Here is a 19,269-nt window from a genome sequence, read left to right as displayed (position 1 = left end):
CAGTCCTCCTCAGAGGCCATCTGTGGGTTTAGAGTTCAGACCCTTAAGAATTATGCTAATCAGTCTTTTTCTAATTTAAAATGTTCATCTGATGGCCATGATTTGAAACTTCTTGCTGTGACAAATGGGAATCCATTGTAAGATTTTGTGCTAATTTTAAACACCCTCATCCTCTGAAGTGCCACATAATGGACCATTTCTAAGAAAATAGTTAGGTGAAGATCATACAGTCTTGGAGCTGGACGGTTAGTAAGAAAGCCAGAGTCAGCATTGGGGAGAATTTTAATTTTTTTTTAATACGAGTAGGAGATGATTTGCTTTCATTTGTAGTCTCAAAAAGGAAGGTGCCTGAATTATTAAGCATGGGAATGGATTGTATATTTTGGTGGTGCGGCCACTGGTGTGTAAAATGTAGGGGAGAACCAATTCACAGAGGTAGGTGCCCAGAGGGAAATTATTTAGGAGTAGATTTTCATACCCCTTGCATCCTCTGGAGCCTGTGTCCTGGTCATTAGAGGCTGGTATGGAATGTTAAACAGACTTCTGTGCAGAGAGGTCATCCCACATTGCAGTGGTTTGAACCTGGCAGGAGAAAGGGCACTTTCTGACATAGCACAGTGACATTTCCCTTAGAACCTAAACACCCCAGGCCTTTAGTGGGATGAATACCAATCATCAGCTTTGGTATAAGGCGGTCAGAACGGAGCGCTCCATGGAAAGACTGATACTACATTAACTACTTGTTGAGTGAATAGCAGAGAGTCGTAACTGGGAATTATAGCCCAGAGTGGCACTTCCCAAACTGAAACATGCCCATAAATCTCTTGGATCTTGTGAAAATAATTTTGATTCAATAGGTCTGGGATGGAGTTTAATAATCTGCATTTCTAGCAAGCTTCTAGGTGACACTGACACTGTTGGTCTAGAGACCACACTTGGTGTAGCAGGGGAGGTTAAGAGTTTAGGGAGCAGGAAGAACCAGGTTCAAGTCCTGACCATTTACTGGTCAGGAAGCCTTAGGCAAATTACTTTCCCTCTGTACCTCTTTCATTCAACAAATATTTACTGACTTTCTACTATTCACCAGAAACTGAGCTCAGTGAAATAGCTGAATCAAGATAGAAAATGTCCCTGCTCCCCTAGTTTTTTTTTAAATTTTTTTTAATGTTTATTTTTGAAAGAGAGAGAGAGAGAGAGAACGCTAGAGAAGGGGAGGGACAGAAAAAGGGACATATAGAATCTGAAGCAGCAGAATCTGAGCTGTCAGCACAGAGCCCGATGTGGGGCTCAAACCCAGGAACTGTGAGATCATGACCTGAGCCAAAGTTGGATGCTCAACTATCTGAGCCACCCAGGCGCCCCTTCCCTGGGATTTTTTAATCTGGTGGGGCGACAGATAAGAAAAAAGGTAAAGCAAAAATGTGTAATTATGGCCTGTGATCATTGCTAGCAATGATAGCAATGGTGGTTAATGTTTCTTGAGAACCTTGTAGGTGCAAGGCTTTATAGAATTTCATATACATCAACTGATTTAACCTTTAAAGCTGCTCTATAACATAGCTATCCCTATCCTTGTTTTCAGATACAGATATTGAGGCACAGATGTGAAGTATCTTGCCCAACCTCTTGTACTGACTGGTGGTAGTGACATGATTTTGAGCCAAACCCTCTACCTCTGGAATCCATGCTCTTGACTAGGGTTGGCAAACTTTTCCTGTAAAGGGCCAGGTAGCAAATATTTTAGACTCTGTAAGCCATTCAGTTTTTGTTGCACCTACCTAATTCTGCCCTTGGAGCACAAAAGTTGTCACAGACAATATGTGAGGAGTAAGAATGGCTATATTCCAATAACAGTGCATTTCCCACAGTGGCACTGGGCCCCATTCAACCAGTTGGCTATAGTTTACTGACACTGGTTCCTGATCATTATCCTCAACCAGGTTCTGAGATTTTAAGCAGTCCTGTACAATATAAATACAATGTCAGCTGCATGGGTACTGTTAAACCTTAGAGTAGCCATGTTTAAAAAAAAGATAAAATGTAAAATTATTTTTTTAAGTTTATTTATTTTTGAGAGTGAGAGAGACAGAGCACGAGTAGGGGAGGGGCAGAGAGAGAGGCAGACACAATCTGAAGCAGGCTCCAGGCTCTGAAGTGATGGCACAGAGCCTAATGTGGGGCTCTCACTGATCATGAGATCATGACCTGAGCCAAACTCTGATGCTTAACCAAATGAGCCACCTAGGTGTCCACCCAAAAAAAGATAAAATTTTAATGTATTTTAATTTAACCTGAAATATACAAAATATTATTTCAACAGGTAGCCAGTATAAAATAATTATTGAGGTATTTCACGTTCTTTTTTGTACTAAATCTTCCAAAGCTGGTGTGTATTTTACACGTATAGTAGATGTGAGCCCATACTAGCCATGTTTCAAGTGCCCGGTAGACACATGGAGCTAATGGATGCTGAACTGGGCAAGGCACCTGTAAAGTGCTTAAACTCACCCAGGCTAGAGCCTAAGATTCTGTATTTATAAGAAGCCCCCAGATGATAGTCTTCAGTCCATACTCAGGGTAGGAAGGATGCAGACAGACACCATCTGAAGCAAATACACTATAATGGACCCGAGGGAGCAGGTGATGTAGGGTAGGCTCTAAAAACTCTTTAAAGGTCTTTGCATTCAAACTGAAACCCAGAGAATGAACAAGAATGAGAAGAACAGTGGGAGAAGATGCTCTACTCATGCTCTAGATGTTTTAGATAAAGTGCACTAAAACATGCAGGCATTTAGCATGGAACATTGATGTCAGTATGGTATCTTGGGTTTTTGTTATAATGTAAAGGCAGGGAGATATACAGCCTTTGGGGGCCTCTGCATGCAGTCTTCCCCCAGACAAGAATAGATCCCCCTTCAGTGCTCCCACTGTTGCCCATATTTTCCTCACCACAGCACTTTCCATGCTTTCTGCAGGTGCCAGATTATTTTCCGTGTGGCCCACCAGGGTTGTGAGTTCTGAGAGGATAAGCCTGGAGCTTGGCCACTGCTCTGTCCCTAGCCTAAATATCAGCTATGCTTGGAAGTAAAGATAGGGCCTCTTACAGAATATTTGGAATTCCATCCAAGGTACATCTGGGCATGGACTCCTTGAAATCTTTACAGGTGGGAACTCTCCAACTAAAGATCAGAGGAGGGAAGTCATTTGCTTGAATCAGGAAAGAAAGGGTATTGCATGGTGTGGCATGTGCTTAATGGTCACAGGCAGGTGAATCACAGGCTGAATGGCCTGCAGGTATGTTAAGAGGGGTCCATACAGTAAGTACCTGTAATCTAACAGATTTTAGAAGGAACCTTGGTTCTCCACTCCATGGCTTCCAACTTGTGTCCCCCATGAGGCTGCTGTCTCTCTTCACTGGTGCCTGCCTCGACTCCACCCAGAGCTGAAATCAGTGTTCCAGGTGCTGGGAAAGCATAAAAGGAAAGGGCAGGTGCTATGCTCACAAAGAAGAGCTACCTCACAGATCAGGCTGGCTCTACCAACGGAGCTCAGGTCTGTTAATGGGCTTGAGATGCTAACTTGTTGTGGTCAGAATACTGAGCTCCTCTGGTGGTCTTACTGGAGAGCCTCCCAAAATCCGCTTCCACCTGAGCTCTGCTGTGTTCATAGAGGGCCAACTTGCCTTCTTGTCATAACAGTTTCAGACATCTGTATGGCATTGCCTAGTCTAGACAGACAGTAGACAGTGGTCAAGAGGACTGGTGCAGACACCAGCTGCCTGTGTTTACATCCCAGCCCTGTGCCTACTTGTGCCTGTTCCCAGACCTCTCTGGACTTATCTTGCTCCTGTGTTAAATGGAGATATTAGTGCTATCCTCCTAGGGCAGTTGTGAGGATTAATGAATATGCATAAAGGGCATAAAACAGTGTCTGAGCAAAACCAGTGTTCACTGTTACTATCAGAAATTGCCTTCACTTGCATTATTGCATATGGTCCTTCCAAAACCCTTCAGAAAAAGCAGGGCTGGCTATGGCATAATTTACATTAATAGAAGTGAAGAAAGTGAGAAAGAAGAAAGTGCTACACCTCAAGTTGAAGCCATCTAATAATTCACCTAACATTTACTTTATCCTTACTGGGTCAGGAGGCATGGATGTGCGAGGTGACTAAAGGTGACTGAAGCACAGTAGAGCTCCCCAGCAGTGGTGGAGATAGACGTATTACAGAAATACAAACCAGGGATTGAGGAGAGGAATTTTCCTGATCAAGGTGTGCAGTGGCACACTCCATGTTTTTGTAACATCATGACATTCCTGGGGTCCTTGGAGGCATAAGTATCCTTTGTGGGTTTTAAAGCTGGGGCCCATGATCCCCTCCAGGGAAGTTGTATGTACAGGTTATGTGTTTGTGTGCATGCATTTTTCTAGGGGAAGAACTCACAGCTTTGATCGGTTTCTCAATGGTAAGAACTCCTGTTCTAGAGGAACTCTGATGTAATTTGTGAAAATTCCCAGTAGCAAGTAGCCCATGTTTTAAGTGTAACCTTGTACCTAGATACCTCAACATTACTGGTCTAGGAGAAAGGCAGTTCTCCTAAAGACTCTGCCTCAGTGTCTCTAAGACAGCCCTTTACTCTGTTCTTCCATGTAGGCATTACCAGTGATTTGCTGGTTGACCTTGAGCTAATTATTTCACTGCTCAGAGCCTGTATCTCCAGTACATGGGGGTGACAGCTTCTAGTTTGCAGATTCCTGGAAGGAACTGGGTGGTTTTACTGTCTTACACACACCAGATGTTACAGGCCCTCAGTGCATGTGAGGCTTCCTTCCTTTCCCTGGTGTCAAACTTTCTATTGGATCATGACGGTAGATACTCTTGGAGAAGTGTCTTTTCTTCTTTTCACATTCTTATGCTTTCCTTCCTTAACTGAGTTTGCATTTCTTCCCAAGAATTATTCTTATTCCATGTCTTTGGCCTTTATTGGAGCAGGCTTATCTCTGGCTCTTTCCATCTGTTATGACATCTTGGGAAGACTTACTTGTCCTTTCCTCTCTGATTGTGTTGGTTAAATAGAGCAGCTATTTCATTGGTTGTTCTCCACTTATGCCTTACATAATTGGCAACTGATACTTTGGCCTATTATTCTCTCATGTTACAGGTGGCAAGAGAAATTGCACTATTGTGGTCCTTATGAGAAAAGATACTTTCTGTTTTGTTGCCCTCAGAAAGTAGGAAGCAGGGATTGCCAACATTTTTTTTAAAGAAAAGCAGCTGTATATAAACTTGGAAACATGCACCACCTTATGCCAGCCATTTCCAAGATTTGTTGCATTGATCTCCCAACTCCTAGGCAGAAGCAGTGTGGCTGGCGTGCAGGTAAGGTCAAGGGCATGAGCTTGGGAGTCAGAAAGGCCCCATTGTAGACTCCATCCCTGCCATGTGGTAGCTGTGTGGGCTTGGACACACCACATAGCTTTTCTGTGTCTGGGCATCTGTAAGATGGGGAGTAGTGTTATATGTACCGTATTAGTTCGCTAGGGCTGTCATAGAAAACCAACACAAAGTAGGGGGCTGAAACACAGTGAAGCAACTGTGTTTTCTCACAGTCCTGGAGGCTGAAGTCTGAAATCAGCAGGGGTGATTCCTTTCGAGGGCCCTGAAGGAGAATTTGTTTCATGACTCCCTCCTGGCTTGTGGGGGTCTGCTGGCAATCTCTGGCATTTCCTGGCTTGAACACCCATCACCCCAGTCTCTGCCTTCGTGTTCATATGACATTTTTTTCTGTGTGCATGGCTCTCTGTGTCCAAACTTCCCCATTGTATAAGGACACCAGTCTTACTGCATGAGTGCCTGCTCTAATGACTATTTCAACTTGATTCCCTCTGTAAAGACCCAAGGTTACATTGGGAAGTACTGGGGTTTAGAGATTGAACAGATCTCTTGTGGGGCAGCACCGCTCAGTCCATAGCACACACCTACCACAGGGGGTTGTTGGATGGTTAGATGAGATAATCCACAAGAAGAGTTTAACTCAGTGCCTTGCACCTTAGTACATTGCTTATTATTCGTGTGGGAATTTCTGATGCCCTAATTTCTCACCTACAAGTCTTGGAGGTTTTCAGTTTCTTTTGCTTCTCCTTTTCTCTTATTTTTCATCCACTAAAAGCCAAGTAAATGTAAAGAGAAAAGGCAAAGTATAGACCAGTCAAAACATGGAAGATTACACCATTTGACCATCAGAACTTTTTATACTTTAATATTTCCTCAGCCTGAGCTTATAGTAGTAAAAAAAAAAACAAACAGATTTGTGTGTGTAAAAATACACTGAAATCTATTTTAGTCCAGCCTGTGTTAATTATTTGAGAAGCTTGTCTTAAATAGCAGAATGATTTTGTTTGATGGCAAACTTTGAAACCTAAATAATTATCAGATGGGCATTAAAAAACAAAATCAAAACTAACCCACTGTCTGAGAAAACATGTTATTGGAATCAAATAAGCTGGCGGCATAATCTGCAAATTCTGTGTGTACTGCTATGGTATCTGAAACATAATTATCAAGCTTAAGTTAATTAGACTAATGCTCAGAAAATCTGGACTGGCAGCTTGTGGTAAGTAATTATATATACTGATTAAAAATGTAATACGCAGTGAGCAGAGGCAATGGAAACTCCATTTGAAACAGTGTGTGCACATGTACAATTAAGAAGCCACGTAGAAGAATGCCCACAATGCAAAAGAACTTGGTAGGAACCAACAGGCATCATGCCAAGTCTTCTTCAGGGTGAGGAACAGATGTTCCCCCTCACCCAATGGGAGATGGGCCGGCTCAGAAAGGGGATGTGGCCATGGGTACTCACTGACCACCCAGAGCTGACTCAGAACTACCACCTCTGCTCTACCCTGTTCTTTCCATTTCGCTCAAGCTTCTCCTTCAAAGGATGATTAGCTGTGAGACAACTGAGGTCAGCTTCCTTGGTGATTTTCCAGGCTCTGAAACAAGGAAATTGTCATTCATTCTGAGTCACAAATAAAGGTAGGATGCTTCCCTCTGTGCAGGCATAAACATACCTTTCATTTGCCCTTCTGCTTGCTCTTTGGCTTTCTTTCATTATTTTTGAAAAAGGGGAAAAGACACAACTGGAGATCCATGAGCAAAGACTAAGGACCCCCAACATTTGGCCATCTCCTTGGGTTCATCATAAGTTTATTGTATCATAAAATTTTTGATTAACTAGAGTTGAATTTCAGATTGATGAGGATTACAGAGAAATCCTATTGTGTTGTGTATCACTCTTACAGTGTGTGTGCCTGCATTAGTAGTGCCATGTGGTTGAAAGAACACAATCAAACCCTTCTCTGAGGACTGAGGATGGCTACAACTGTGCATCCTTTTGAGTATCTGTTACGGTTGGTTGATTTGGGCAAGGAGTATTTAGTGAACACCTACTATGTAACTAATTCTAGTCTTTTAAGGTCTTCACTAAAGTTATTAGATTGAACTATGTGATGTTGTTTTGAAGGCTAAGGGAAGATTGAGTGTTACTAATAGGCATGGTTTTGCCCTCATAGAACCTATAAGTTAGTGGGGAATATATTTTCAACACAATACATGCCCTGAAATGGACCACATGAAAGGGTCACCTGGCCCAGTCTTGGGAAAGGAAGGGAATAAATGTATTCCTTGCAGAGAATAGTATGTGTGGAAGACTGGTGGTAAAACAAGACAGGCTGTTGAAAGAACCACTCCTACTTAAATAAGGTAGGCACAGATGGTGCAAAGGATTGAGAGATCGGGTGAAATGGTAAATAGGAGCCTATCGTGCCAAGAAAGTCGTGCCAAAGGCCAAAAACTCAGGACCAGAGCATTTGATAGCAAAGGAAGGGAGACTGCCCTGGGCCACTACCTAGAATTTAATTTATACTTTTTAAATAAGAGAGGCCCCAATATATGGTTCTCTTGCTGGGATGTTCCAATTCAGAATTTAGGTGCAGGGCATGCCTATTATATTTCATTGAGGCTCCTTTTTAGTAGGGAAACATGCCAAGGCTTTCAATCTAAGACTTCAGAAAAGTCTCACACAATTCAATCTCCCCATCTTTGTTTCATTTTCTGTAAAATGGGAACAACAGTATTATGCCTCTACCCCAAAGTTGATCCAATGAGATTCTGTGTGCATAAATGCTTTAATTTAGACATCAGAACTTGGTTTCCATTGTTTAGCAGATGTTGGATGTTGTTCTATGAGAGAGGGCATGCAGGTTAAGGGAGTGAGCCCTAGAGTCTGAGCCACCCGTGAGCCGTAGGGTCACATCTCTGATCTTAACTTCCTCACCTGAAAATGAAGAAGGCAGCACCAGGGCTATTCAATGAGGCTTAAATGAGATCATCTCTGTACCAACACTTGGTACCTGGCACTTAGTGCATGCTCAGTAAAAATCCATTAATAACAATATAATTATGCCTCATTATTTTGGCCTCCCTTCCTTTGATGCTTTCACTTCCCTAGAGCAGAAGGTCCTTGGCATTGGATCAAAAGCCTCTTTCCTTTGGCCAGGGGTCCATTTTCCACAGAGCACTATTTGTTCCTTGTGATTTAGCTGCCATTTGGCTGTAGGATTAAGTCCTGAATCTGACTCCCTTTTTAAGTAGGTGATCTCTCTCTCTCTACCCAGGGCCCAAATAACCACTTGCAAAGTGAAAAAAACAGTCAATCAGTGTGTGGGGGGGTGGGGGTGGGGGGTGTTTATTGGTTGATTTGCTTCTGGAATGCCAAAAATTTGGTTTGCCTGATTTAATTTTTTTTTTTAATTTTGGCATCTGCAAGACACAGTCTGAGTAACCATTTAGGAACACTCACAGATCTTGGACTGATAACTTGGTTACTAGGCTTCAATCTAAAGTCAATGAACTAGAGTCAGTTATTGCCAAAATCAAAAATTAAAGAGGGAGAGGAGAAAAATTACTTAGAAGTTAATGGCTTTTTTCAATGTCTCATCTATGTTTCCTACCTTAATAGCAATCAGCATATTGTTTGTGGGAAACAGAAACAGAGGAGGTAGGGCTGCAAAGCCCTTAGAATACAGTCTCGGTCTGAGAATCAGCATAAAGAAAAGGACTAAAAGAGATTATGAAATGTAGAAAGCATGTGAAATTTATATTACCGCTGCAGACATGTTTATTAAAATCCAGGCGAGTATTACTTTTGCTTCGGAAATAGGACATAAGAGGAAATTTATGGAGAGGAGAATGTTTGGATGACTATCTCACAGACATAAAGCTCTTAAGGCAGAGCAGTTTTAATTAAGAACAGCATCCTGTGTGAAGTGTTATACCCAAAATAGATCCTAGGGGGGATTCAGTGAAGGGATACATCAATTTCAGACATCTGGAATCCAATTAATAACTTCAGTGCTCTTACATAGCAAATGCCACTATGTTGTAATTTTCACGGAGGTTCTCCGAATGGAAGCTGGATTTCCACAGGGAGGGAAATTGCAGTCATCCTATGTTGTAAAATCTATGTTGCCCAAGGATGGCCATGTTTGTTTTCATTCATGGCCTGTTTTGCTGTAGTTATGCTTAGTGACTAATTGAGTATCCACAAGCCCATCATTCAAGACAAGAAACTACCATTTTGACACTATCCTACACCTACACCATGATGATGGGCCCACAGCCCACCCTTTCACTTACACCATCATCTGGAATCTCATGGTCCCATTGCTTTCACTTCTTTTTACACAGTTTTAGGCATCCCTATGCATTTTGTAAAAGGATAGATTTTTGAGTTGCTTTTTAACTTTATAAAAAAGCATCATGTAGCATATTACCTTTTATTTTTCCTTCATCATATGTTAAGATTTGGCCATACGGGCTAATTGTCTCTGTCAAACAGTCATTTTGATCACTGTGTAATATTTCATTATATGACTATATCTGTTTATTCATCTACTTTCTGAAGAATACTGATCACTTCCAGGTTCTTGCTGTTTTAATTAGAGCCACTTTGAACATTCTCATGTACAGGAAAAAACTTTCTCCCAGGTATATACCTGGATATAATATTGCTGAGTCACAGGGTATTGTGAATGTCCACTTTAGGCAATCATGCCAAACTATTTTCCAAAGAAGATGTTCCAATATATCCTCCCATATGAGGTCCGTAGTCTCTCTGGACCACAGAATTGACAGATTCAGGTGTAGCTCAAATTCATCAGCATTTGAAGGTGATATTTGTATGTGAACTTGTGCTGTGTATCCGAAGAAGCTAAGATGTATATGTAGAGGTTGGGGAAGAGAGAGTCAGACTCAGGGTGAAGACAAATGTTCTCTTGGCACAGCTTGTCAGCTAGGGTCCCACTGTCTCAGGGAGGGGTAAGATTTCAAGCCAGGGTACCAGTGCCCTTTGGATTGTTTGGACTGGAGAATTTTAAATATTGGTTTCAGACCCTGATTCTAGAACAAGAATTTTTCAAATACTTGTTTTTTGACTTTAAATAGATACCAGAAATTTTAAGAAGCACTTTCAACCATTTTGATCTTTTATCTTTTTAAAGGTTGCTTTTTAGCAACCAAACTCCTTTAAACCCCTAAGCAGCACTGAGATGAGATTAATTAAAATATTAGGACTCTTTTTATGGGTTATTTGTGAAGCTATAACTCCCAACGACATTTTAAAATCAAGCTATACACACACACACACACACACACACACACACACACACATATATATATATATATATATATATATATATATATATATATATATGAATCAAGCCTGGATTTTCATATATATAGTTATATTTACTGATATGCCATTTATATAAATCCCAGGCTTGGCCCTTTCTACAGTGCCTCTTGAACATCTTAGTAGTAAATAAATGAGAGGTTAGATTCAGGAAGCTGAAAAAGGTGAAAGGATCTCTTTTCTAGTCTGATGCTTCAAAATAGTCACAAGCCTGGCATTGCATTTTAGGTGTTCACTGTAGTGAAGCTGTATGTGTATGTTTGCAGTTGCCTTGCATCTGTTTTCTGTGCTGATTTCTGGATTATGGTCACTTATAGGGTATATAAAATGAGCAGTTGAGCCTATAACAAGGAAATTTCAGTTTCTTTCAAGTATTCTGGTTTTTGGTTTTGTTTTGCTTTAAAAGGCATTTGAAATCCTCTGTGACAAAGATCTGCTGTCACGCATGGTAAACTTAGCGTTTCAGCTGCATCCAAGGCTTTATATCTTCATTAAAGAAGGTATTTAAATGAAATAGAGAGAGGCATTGGGGAAAGGTTGGCTCCTAATTTATTTGTGCAACTCGCAACAACCCAGCTTTGAAGGACATTGAAACAGTTCCATCAGAAGTGAATGGGTTTGTGAGTAACAGCATGTTATGTTCAATGGGTGTGTAGCAGGGGGTGTGGTTTTGTAACCAAAGGCAGAACAATTATCTTGTAAAAGGAAGAAATTCATGAGCAATCTAGGGAGTGGTGAGTACCCTTAGAATATAGATTTTAGGTTAGTCATTTGTCATCTGCCAACATGTGAGTCCTGGTGCAAGGCACCTGGCCAGATGGTGTTGCATAGCTCTTTTAGCTCCACCAAACATATGGTGAATATTCAGAAAGATGCTTGTGAGGTCACCCTGTGTCCTCACTGCTCCTTGGTGGTAACCACTTGTGCAAAAAGGTTGCCACTCGTTTGCTTTTCTGTGGAAAATGTCCTATCAGGATGGCCTGGGATTAAGGAGAGGTAGAGGCCCAGGAAGCAAAACTGAAGCCCCAAAGTGGCATTACCTTATCTCACAAGCAAGGCTGGGCCCAGTTGTTCCAGCTGGCCTCTCCTTCTTCAGCCCTTGGAGTCTAAACTTACCACGTCTTCACTCGATTCATATTCTTCTGAGACCAGCAAAAAGTAGGTGCTCCACAAAGATGATGTGACTGAATCATCCCATTCCTCTCTCTTCTAGTACTTGTGCCTCTGCTACTAAAAGGAAGGGGATTTGCCTGCCTCTTCGGGCACTTCCTCATTCTGCTCCCATCACTGACCTTCGGCCAGTTCACAGACTATGTGGATACCTCTGCCCTTCCTCTGGGTATGAGTACTTGCTGAACCCTCTCAGCCTCCTTGTCACCTCCTCAGAGCAGCCTTCCCTGGCTGCATTGTCTGATGTACTTCTCTTATTCTCTGGAATGGTAGTAATCGATTTGATTTGAATAGTTCCCAATTGCCTGCCTTTTCTCCTCAAATGTAAGCCTTCTGAGGGCAATAAACCTTGTCCAGCTTGCTCACCATTGCACAGTGTAATACTATGTGGCAGACATATTACTACTATTTGTTGAATAATTAAATTTCGAGTTCTGCAAAGAAATAAGCTTCCAATGCTTGGGGCACCTGGATTGTGCAACCCCCAGCCAACAGCTCACTTAGTTCAGCATCTCCAAATGGGTTTTATTTTGAGGGCTTAGTTGTTGCTGCCTGGATTGTGTTGAGCAGGATTCTGAGGCCATATCTACAATAGGGTGTGCCTGGTGGTGTGCTTCTTACAATACATATGCCCCACTCTCCTCAAGGAGAGCTCTCTTGCCTGGGCTGTGTTTCTAAAGGTTCTGTAATGGGCCTTTGGAAGAAGAATCTACACTCTAGCAGGAGCAAATATGGCAACATTCAGGAGATTCAAAAGAAATGAGAAACTGGCCCCTTGCCTTTTCCCTTTCCTCAGTCTGAGTACCACAAGTTGACATCACTCTAGGAATAAAGGAGAACACTCTTGCTCAAACACCAGTATCCAAGACATGGGGTGGGAGGAGGGGAGTAGGGAAGGCCTGTGGAATATGGCTGGCTGAGGAAATTGGTTTTTGAATTAACATTTCCTTTTCTGAAGTTTGCTCCATCATGAAACTCCCTTTCAGAAGCAGTTTCATTTCATTTCTCAGTGAGTGCATTTCTAGAAACAGGAGGCCTGAGGAAATCAGACTGGTAGAAATCTCTAGTCCCTGTTGCTTCACCAATTTCCTACACATTAAAAAGCCAGTAAAACTCAGCTATGATGGAGACTGGGGTGAGGTGACAGAGATCAGTGATTATTTACTGAAAACTTGCCTGAGATGCAGTTGTCCCCTCAGAGGAGGCTGCCCAGCCTGATCTCAGCTGGGAGGTAGATCTCTGTTTGCAACCTCTTTTCTTCTCTGTGCTGCTCTATCATCCCTGCTTTCAAAAATGTTAACCAAAGAAAAGTTGTCAAGAGTTTACAGAGTGGATCCAATGAGTGTACTATGAGCCTATAAACCATATTGATCCAGACAACTACTGTTCCTCAGTAGTCATGTGATGTTGGTTGAGTGACTTAAGTGCCTTGGAGACTCATCCCATCTGGAAAATGGGAATGTTGAACTTGTGCAGCCGCTAAGTTGGGAGGGAAAGCACCTTTAATATATGCTTCTTGACTACATACTGGGTGTCAGACCCAGCAACCATTAAGGATACACCAATGGATGTTACTGTAATTTGGTGATTTCTACCATACACATGAGAACTGGACAGAAGACTTTCTATCAAATTAACTATTATTGAGGGATTATAATGGGAATACCAAGGACTGCTGGGTTAGCACAGTTGATTTCTCTACCCAGCCCAGGTAATCACTATTGCCATCATGGGATTTTCATCTGAAATGATTGGCCCGATTGTTAGGTGGGATCACTCTCATCCCTTATAAACATGAGGCTCATGTGGTAAACTATGAAGAAAATTTTAGCTGTAAAATTTAATCCTAAAATTAATTCAGGTTTGTATTTTACTCTATGCTGATGATTCTCGAATGTAGTGACTCCCATATCAACACCCCCGCAGCCCTTCACGGTCCAGTCCCTGAGCCCTGTTCCTCACCTGCCCTGATGCCATGTTGTAAGAAAGTTCTAAATGGTGGCAGGCCAGGAGGCAGCATGGCAGATCCAGGAAGCCCCGTCTAGGTTTACCTTTCTCAAAGATTGTGCCTCTGACAGGAAGTGACTACTTTGTTATTTTCATTGAAATCAACTGCGTAAGACCAGGAGCAGAAACCTCCCTTTGCTGAATTGCTCCTAACAAGCTTCTGATGGAAAACTACAAATTATAATGTCTAGCCAATTAAAGCAATTTTATGATGGCAGCCATGTACACCGCCAAACCTGAATTACCCACCCTGGTTTGTACAGGTTTTATAGGGTTCATGGGATACTCTGAGGACCATTCACAGTAAAGTCAATTGAGTAATATCTGGTCCAAATTGTGATGCTGGCAAAGTCTCTTTTGCTGCTTTGGCAATTGGCTTGACAATGTGATACTTTAATGTATAATTGGATAAGCAATTGGGTTCTGTTATAGTACAGTGGTTTGGCATAATTATTTTCCAGTGCTGTGATTTTCTAGTTAATAAATACTTTTGGGGGTTACAAATTCTTAAATATCAACACTCTATACTCCTTGAAAGTAGGATACCATTAATTAATATAAGAGCTTATTTCAGCATTTTGGCCTTGTTGGCAGTACTAAATTTTTTTTTTTTTTTTTGCTTTAACTCAAGCAAGTTAGGCTTAAGTCAAAGATTAGACAACTAATCAAATGATGAATGCTTTGTGCATTACCTGGATTTCTCTCCATAAAGGGCAATGATTTGGACTTTGAAAACTTCACAGTGAACAGAGGGAACCAGAGGCCACTTGGTTGCACTTAGAAGTCTCACAATCTAGCCCTTAGTTCAGGGCTCCAGCTCACACAGAGATTCAGAAGGGAGGTAGTCGCAGTGCCTGAGTGGCTCAAAGGGTTACATGTCAACTCTTGATTTCATCTCAGGTCTGATTTTAGGGTGGTGGGATCAAGCCCCTTGTCGTGCTCTATGCTAAGCGTGGTGGAGACTGCTTAAGACCCTCTCTCCCTCTGTCTCTACTCCCACCACTCTGTGTGCGTTAGCTCTCTCTCAGAAAAAAAAAAAAGGGTGGGGGGAGGCAATTAACATATTTTTGCACAAAGAAATATTTGCAGAACCTCAGGGTTCTATGAAAGAAGTAGCTACCAATGGTTGGCAGTACAGACTTATTATTTTGCATCAAATGAAAGCAAGAGGCGATTCATTAGGACACCAAGAGAGGCCAAAGTGGGTGACTAACTGCTCAATAACCAGCACCGAGAGAAACGGTATTTAGTGTTTGGGGAGGAAACTTGTGCTCAAAGGATGCTGGCTGTGTGTATGTGACGGAGTGAGACAACATCCAGAATTATGATATATCACTCAAGTCAATCTAAATGGTCCAGGAAATCTTAGGGAGTTTGGGAAGCAGGTAACTGAAGACAGTCACATACTGGGCAGTACAGGAGTGATTTTCATACTGGTTCAGAGCAGCCTTGAGCAGGGGAGCCAGCATCCAAGCGTGCTTTACATAAAGTGTCTGGCAGGAAGTTGTCAAAGAAATATCTGCCTGAAGGGAGGCATGGAGACCCTCTCACTAACTGCACACACTGTAGCTAAGTCACCAGCACACTGAATTATGGGTCAGCTGAGCTCGCCTCCAGCCTGACGGGCCCCCTTCTGGTCCAGTCTATGACTGCCCAGCTCCCATGATTTCTGGTCCAGCTGCTGCAGTAGCAGTCTCTAATTCATTCTCCAGCCAGGCCACTCAATGAAAAATTATTCTAAGCTTTTAATTTCCCCACTTCCCACCCTTTAATGTCTTCTTTTGCACCAAAAATAAAATTCCCATTTCTCAGCCATCCCCACAGGCTGCAAATTATCTGCCATGTCCCTTACTTTTCTAGTCAGTGACTCAACCAAGATCCCTTTTCCCTCGATGCTGTGCACTTCCGTTCCCTCTGCATGAAATACCTTTTTTCCCTGCTCTCGATTCATGGCTTTCTAGACATTGTTAGCATCTCAGCTTCTCCATCATTTCTTCAGTGAGGCCTTTCCCCCCACAACCCCTCCCCCACCATTCTACCATCCCCACACATCACAATGCATTGGTTGCTCTTCAGAGCTCTTATCATTTTAAACTATTTTGACTTTCAATGTCTGTCCAAAAAGAAAAAAAAATTCTGAAGCCTCCTTTGATTCAGCCCAATAGAAACAACTACATCCTCATCCTAGAAGGCCCATGCTGTAGCCTCATACTTGCAGTGACTTTCCTCACCTCAGCTATACTTCCCACCTCTGGACCATCTTTCAAGGTTAATGCTGTGCTTAATCCTCTATTTCTGACATTGTTTTACTTCATCTATTTTCTCACTCGACTCTTTACCTTAAATAAATTTAGTTTAAAAGGAAATTTGAGATGACATCATAAATGGGAGATAACCCTCAAAATCAATATGATGTAAACAAAACAATCTTATTACATTCTAGCTAGAGTCTGGATGGCTCCTCTCTTTCTGTTAGAGGTCATGCTGGTACCATAGTAAGGACATGCTAGTACTAAGACTTTTGATTAATCAGATTGAAAATGGAGTAACTTTCTCTTAGCAGGATTCAAAGCTGTTTGTGGCTTTGAATCATAGACTGGAGGCCATTTTCTGGGCCAATGAGATATCTTTCCCATCTTTTTTTTTTTAATGTTTATTTATTTTTGAGAGAGAGATAGTGGCGGGGAGGGGCATGGAGAGCGGGAGATAGAGAATCTGAAGCAGTCTCCACACCGTCAGCACAAAGCCCGATGCAGGTCTCGAACCCATGAACTATGAGATCATGACCTAAGCCGAAGTCAGATGCTCAACTGACTGAGCCACCCAGGCACCCCATGTCTTCCCCATCTTTAAACAATGGAATGTTAAGGCTTCTCAAAATGGCAGCTAAATTTCAGTTCTCTGACCACTCTGAGAGAAGGTCAGGCTTATGAGGAAAGCTAAGTCAGAACTCCTCAGGAAAGAGGGGTGCCAGCAGTTGAGGAAGCTAGCCATGGCATGAGTTGCAGTAGAGCTGGCATGCACCTCATGTGTTTGCTAAAGCCATTCCCACTGCCCAGAAATCACATGATTTAAGCCCAGTGGAAATCCTGATTTTTTAAGTCAACCAAAGGCCCCACCTGGCAAGAATTACTCTCTTCCTCAGATATTCTGAGAACACTGTGATGGAACTTCTAGCCCAGTTCTTATACCAGACTGACTTATATTACATATGTATAAATCTGTCTGCCCTTTGAGGTGGTAAGACCCCGGGAGGCACAGATTGTGGCTTATACGTTTTGACAGTTCCCATAATGCCTAGAACAGTGCCTGGAATATATCATGTGCTCAACAAAGCCTTGTTGGCTATATTGAAAATAGAGGCAGAGAATTAGTTCTAAAAGAAAATTATGGATTTACTTCCATGTTCATTGATATTATTTCCTTTTCAAGACTATATAAACACCTGTCTGAATAGAACCATCAACCCATAAGAAATAGTTTAAGCTTCCTGCTCTTTATGTTGTTTTTGGAAATAACAATGAAATATATTAACGTACTCTATAACAACACTCAAGTTTATATTCAGCACTTGCTTCTTTAAGAAGTGGTATTAAATTGTTTCCCCCCCACCTTCCCCAGCCTTTGAAGACAACTTGGCATTTTATTACAGGTTAGTTCCAAATCCTGAAAAACATTTAAATTATTGTGAATCATTCTTCCTACTGTATTCCATTACAGAGCTATAAAAAAGTCAATAGCCAAGGCAGTTTGAGCATTACATCAGGGAATTGATCTTTACCTCACATACCTTGTGATAGCACGCTCAATGCCCAGGAAGGAGCAGAATGTCAAAATTGACACATATCACTACTTCAGTCAGAAATCCTGTTAACACTACCTTCTCCAAAATCATTTCAGGCAGATAAAGTGAAATGACTGCAGATACATTTTTTTTAATCTCTTTTCAAACTTATATGGAAATAGAATGCTCTTCCAAGAGCCATCACAGACTTCACTCTGTTGAGTGAATAAAGATTTTTTGGCTCAAATTTTTTTGCAAACTTTCTAACTCTGGTGAGCACTTTCCCCTAAAGAACCAAGTGCCTGTGAAAACAGTGTCAACTGTTCAACAGTTTCACTGTTGCCTAGAGAGGAGGTAAGGAATGTGCTGTGGTGTTGAGCACTGTCATGGCCATTTAACTTGTGTGATATGATTACCAGGAGGAAAGACGGAGCACTGTAGTGCATTGAACCCCAGACACCGTCAACAGGAAGAAGCACCGTTCCTTCATGTACAACTAACAAAGAAAAACACTGCCAATTAAATTATGACACACCGTCGATTGTGGAGCACACTTTGATTTCAGAGATGTGAAAATGTGGAAAAGTGTGCGCCTGAGAACCACTGAGCTGTGAGGTTTAAAGAGTACTCTTCATTTCATCGAATACTAAGCCTTAGAGTGAACAAAATGCTAGCTTTGATTTTGGTCTTCCTTTGGACAGCCTGTGTCTTTTCCTGGATTCATAGCAAGGCAGGTGTGGGAACAACCCAAATGTGAGCCAAGCACTTTCAGTGTTTAGGTTTTTCTTTTTCAAAGGGGGTCCCCCAGGCTGAGTTACCAGATAAAATATAAGGAGAAGCCCAGTTAAGTTTGAATTTTAGATAAATAAGTAATACTTTTTAGTAAGAATATGTCCCAAATATCACATGAGATGTACAGGACACTCAGTTAATTTGATTTAGTATTTTTATTTGCTAACTCTGGCAGCCCTGATTTCAGGGTAATTTTGACTGCATTTGATCATTACCACATGCTTTTATTCTAAGACCTTGACCTTGACCTGTGAGGAGCCTCCATTGATACCTTTTTTACTCTTAACAACCTGGAGAGTTAGGGATTATTATAGGTCATTTTAAAGCTGCAGGAGCTAAATTTTCTTCTCAGACTTCAGTGCCTCACTAGAGTCGTTGGTTTGGGCCATACGAATTCTGACCATAGCTCTTAATCCTTTTAGTGTATTTAAGGTCCAAAAAGACACATGTCATTGGGGAACCATGAAGACAGGAAAGGCAAGTTTACTCCTGGACAAAACCTCTCTGTCCCCACTGTGATGGGGATGGTGTATCCAGCATGATAGTAGTAATAATAGCAGCAGCAAACACTAAGTACCACTTATTACTACTAAGTGCCAAGTACATCTACTCAAAACTCTTACTGCTCCCTTTTTACAGTGGGGGGAAACTTAGGCACAAAGAGGTTAAGGAGCTTGCCCTCTCATTGTCAAAGTCTGAGCCTAACCCTATCTTCTTGGAGAGATGTTGCTAGATGTTCCTTAGATAAGCCCTTCTCCCCCGTCA

The 19,269-nt window shown here is 41.8% G+C and overlaps 1 protein-coding gene and 1 long non-coding RNA gene across 10 annotated transcripts in view; one reads left to right on the top strand and one right to left on the bottom strand.

The window, feature by feature from the left end:
- Window positions 1-19,269, bottom strand: part of LOC123607518 — a 93,434-nt gene that overhangs the window by 16,099 nt on the left and 58,066 nt on the right. The gene's annotated exons all lie outside the window — the stretch shown is intronic.
- Window positions 1-19,269, top strand: part of FHIT (fragile histidine triad diadenosine triphosphatase) — a 1,417,560-nt gene that overhangs the window by 1,365,842 nt on the left and 32,449 nt on the right. The window lies entirely within an intron of this gene.

The sequence above is a fragment of the Leopardus geoffroyi genome, chromosome A2 (genome assembly GCF_018350155.1).
Source record: "Leopardus geoffroyi isolate Oge1 chromosome A2, O.geoffroyi_Oge1_pat1.0, whole genome shotgun sequence".
Lineage (NCBI taxonomy): Eukaryota > Metazoa > Chordata > Mammalia > Carnivora > Felidae > Leopardus > Leopardus geoffroyi.
This window is presented reverse-complemented; position numbering and strand designations above follow the sequence as displayed.